General features: G+C 43.7%; 1 pseudogene; it reads left to right on the forward strand.

The window, feature by feature from the left end:
- The first annotated feature begins 4,045 nt into the window (after positions 1 to 4,045).
- LOC139004514 (U1 spliceosomal RNA) lies at positions 4,046 to 4,177 on the forward strand (annotated as a pseudogene).
- Positions 4,178 to 4,395: the final 218 nt, after the last annotated feature.

Below are 4,395 nucleotides of genomic sequence, written 5' to 3' on the forward strand. Positions count from 1 at the left end.
ATTTGAAGATGACATGATATTGTACATAGAAAATCCTAAAGATTCCATCAAAAAACTACTAGAACTAATAAATGAATTCAGCAATGTAGCAGGATATAAAATTAACACCCAGAAATCTATGGCTTTTATATACACTAATAATGAACTCACAGAAAGAGAAAAAAAAAACCAAAAATCTCATTTTCCATTACAACAAAATAAAAATTAAGGTACCTAGGAATAAATTTAACCAAGGAAATAAAGGACCTGTACTCAGAAAATTACAGTATGCTAAAAAAAGAGATAGAGGAAGACATAAACAAATGGAAGAATATACCATTTTCATGGATTGGTAGACTCAACATCATTAAAATGTCCATACTACCCAAAGCAATTTATAGATTCAATGCAATCCCCATTAAAATACCAAAAGCACACTTCAAAGACCTAGAACAAACTCTCCAAAAATTAATCTGGAATAAAAAAAGACCCTGAATAGCTGTAGTAATCTTGAGAAAGAAGAACAAAGTTGGAAGAATCATAATACCAGATATCAAGCTATACTACAAAGCCACTGTTCTCAAAACTGCCTGGTACTGGCACAAGAACATACATCTGGGATAGAACAGAGAGCCCAGAAATCAACCCAAGCCATTATGCTCAATTAATATTTGACATAGGAAGCAAGAGCATACAATGGAATCAAGATAATCTCTTCAATAAATGGTGTTAGGAGAAATTGGACAGATACATACAAAAAAAAAAAGAAGAAGAAGAAGAAACTAAACCAGCAACTTACATCATACAAAGAAAAATAAACTCAAAATGGATAAAGGACTTAAATGTAGGATGGAAAACTATAAAAATCCTAGAAGAAGCCATAGGCAGCAAAATAGCAGACATTTGTCGTAGCAATATCTTTACTGATACTGCTCCTAGGGCAATGAAAACTAAGGAGAAAATAAACAAATGGGACTACATCAAAATAGAAAGTTTCTGCACAGCAAAAGAAACCATCAACAAAACAACAAGAAAGCACACTGCATGAGAGAACATATTTGCCAATGTTATCTCCAATAAGGTTTTAATCTCCAGAATTTATAGGGAACACATACAATTTAACAAAAGGAAGATAAATAATCCAATCAAAAAATGGGCAGAAAAAAAGATGGCGGCTGGCAGGACAGAGGTGAGGGAGAGGATGTGAGTGAGTGAGAGGGTGAAGGGAGAATGTGTGTATGCGTGTGGTGTGTGTCTGATTGAGTGAGGGACAGTTAGATCCGACAGGAGTGCCAGGGGCGGGCGGACAGGGAGAGACTGCTGCCACTGCAGGCACTCCCAGGACTGTGGGACTCAGGCACGGAGCCCACGCCATCTTGAAGGGGAGAGCTGCCATCCACACCACCACCCAGACAGGCCTTGGACGCTGACCCAGCAGCCACTCCAGCCAAGGTTCTGCTGCCCCACCCGCAGACTCCCAGAACCTGGGATTTCCAAGTCCGAGGAAGCATCACATCCGCAGGGGTGAGGGCGGCCTCCCCCTCCCCAGCAGCAGACCTCTGGGCACCACATTCGCGCGTGTTTCCAGCATGCAAACCTCTGGAGCCTACCACCCCACAGGCAGCTGCTGGAGGCCAATGTAGGCTCCCGCTGAATGCAATATTGTGCAGACAGGGGTGCAATGCCCCACAGTAAAGATTCTGAATTCACTCTTCCTGAATAACTGCCAATAGACACTGTTGCACAATTTCAACGCCAGGACCCCTTAAGGTGCCTCAGAGCTTTGCGCTTACCACCAGAGCCCCGGTTTCCAGCAGAAAGGCATCTGGAGACCACCACCCCACAGGCAGCTCCTGGGAGCCGCTGTGAGCCCCCCACTAGGTGTGATATTGTACAGACAGTGGCGCACTGCCCCACACGAGAAATTCTGAATTCACTCTCCTGAATAACTGCCAATAGACACTGTTGCACAATTTCAAGGCCAGGACCCTTTAGGGTGCGTCAGAGCCCTGCGTGCACCGCCAGAGCCATGGTTTCCAGCAGACAGGCATCTGGAGACCACCATCCCACAGGCAGATCTGGGGAGCCACTGCTAGCCTCGCTGAGTGCAATATTGTGCAAATGGGGGTGCACTGCCCCACAGCAGAAATTCTGAATTCACTCTCCTGAATAACTGCCAATAGATGCTGTCGTAGAACTTCAGCCCCAGGACCCCTCAGCATACCTCAGAGATCCACGCCGCAAATGCACCACGGGTACCCCGGTGAGCTGCCACTGGAAGCGTGTATATCCATCCACAGGTACGGCAGCAAAAAGTGAGTCTTCCCACTCTACAGCTGCAGAACTCTGTACACTATAGTAGAGCTTTGCCAGTGCTCAGACCTCCTGAGCCCACCAGGCCACAGGTGTGTTCTTATCCTAACAAGAGTGCACTGTCCCAACAATAGAAATTCTGAATACCCTCATCCTGGATACCTGCCCACAGATGCCTCAATTGCTTGGCTTCAACAGGACCCTTCAGAGTGCCCCAGGGTGCCACACTGACAAGCACACCGGGGGTGCCCCTGTGAGCTACCACTGGGAGCATGGGTATCCAACCACAGGCCCAGCAGCAAAAACGGAGTCTTCTCACTCTACAGTTACAGAACCCTGGACACCACATTTGTGCCTTTCCAGTGTGCAGGCCTCCTGAGCCCTACCACCCTGACAGACAGCTCCTGAGTACCTGTGAGATCCCCTGCTGGGCACATGCGATTTTAGCCAAAGACGCAAGGCAGCAAAAATTGGAACATATCCCTCCCCAGGGGCTGACATCTGGACACAGCAGTTGCACCTTACCAGCTCAAAGGCCTACATCAAGAAAACCTAAACAGCTCAAGTAGGGAGCTACACTATATTACCAAACTCAGGAGATCTGAGAGATCACACAAGCAGCACCCTCCTCAAAAGAACCAGGGTAGCAAAACAGTCAGATCTAGGACACAGAAACAATTAAAACATTAGAGCAAAACATGGAGAGACGAAAAAGCAACCCCCAAAGGAAAGAAAAATAAGAATCACCAGAGAGGGAGTTAAATGAAACCGAGGCTAGTAACTTCTCACAGACAGAATTCAGACTAATGGTTATAAGAATGCTCAAATGGCTGGATGATAAATACACGCAACTCAATGAGAATTATAAGGAGCTGAATGAGAATGCCACCAATATGAAAAGGAACCAAGAGGAAATGAAGAACGACATAGCTGCAATAAAGAACACAATGGAAAGCTTGAACAGTAGACTAGAAGAGGCTGAGGACCACATCAGCGAGCTAGAAGACAAGGTAGGAAAAAACACACAAACACAGCAGCAACTGGAAAGAAAACTTAAAAAGCAAGAGGAGAGCCTAAGGGAGCTTAGGGATAACACAAAACGAAACAACATCCGCAACATAGGGGTACCAGAAGGAAAGGAAGAGAAGCAAGGAATACAAAACCTGTTTGGAGAAATAATGACAGAAAACTTCCCCCATATTGGCAAGAAAAGAACCATGCAAATCCAAGAAGCACAGAGAGTCCCAAAAAAGACAAACCCAAAAAGACCAACACCAAGACACATCATAATTAAATTGGCAAACATCGACAACAAAGTAAGAATCTTAAAAGCTGCCAGAGAGAGACAGAAATTACATACAAGGGATCTCCCATTAGAATATCAATGGATTTCTCAACAGAAACACACCAGGCTAGAAGGGAATGGAATGAAATATACAAAGTGATACAAAGCAAGGGACTGAATCCCAGAATACTACACCCAGCAAGACTATCATTCAAAATTGAAGGTGGAATCAGGAACTTCACAGACAAAAAAAGACTAAGAGAGTTTATTATCACCAAGCCAGCACTGCAAGAAATGCTAAAGGGACTGCTGTAAAAAGAAGAAACAGAAAGGAAAGAAGAAACACAAATATTAAGAATAAAAATGACAACAAACAAGTACTTATCAATAATAACATTAAACGTAAATGGATTAAATGCCCCAATCAGAAGACGTAGGGTAGCTGAATGGATAAGAAAACACGACCCCATACTTACCTGGCAGGGGAGATACCATGATCACAAAGGTGGTTTTCCCAGGGCGAGGCTCATCCATTGCACTCCAGATGTGCTGACCCCTGCGATTTCCCCAAATGTGGGAAACTCGATTGCATAATTTAAAAAAAATATATAATAAATAAATAAATAAATAAATAAATAAATAAACACGACCCATATATCTGCTGTCTACAAGAGACACACCTGAGAACAAAGGATTCACACAGACTGATAGTGAAGGGATGGAAAAAAATTTTTCAGGCAAATGGAAATGAGAAAAAAGCTGGGGCTGCGATACTTATATCTGACAAAATAGACCTCAAAGTAAAGGAGATAACAAGA

Source organism: Myotis yumanensis, unplaced genomic scaffold (genome assembly GCF_028538775.1).
Source record: "Myotis yumanensis isolate MYYU_CA2020_CCGP unplaced genomic scaffold, mMyoYum1.0.hap1 SCAF_2, whole genome shotgun sequence".
Taxonomy (NCBI): domain Eukaryota; kingdom Metazoa; phylum Chordata; class Mammalia; order Chiroptera; family Vespertilionidae; genus Myotis; species Myotis yumanensis.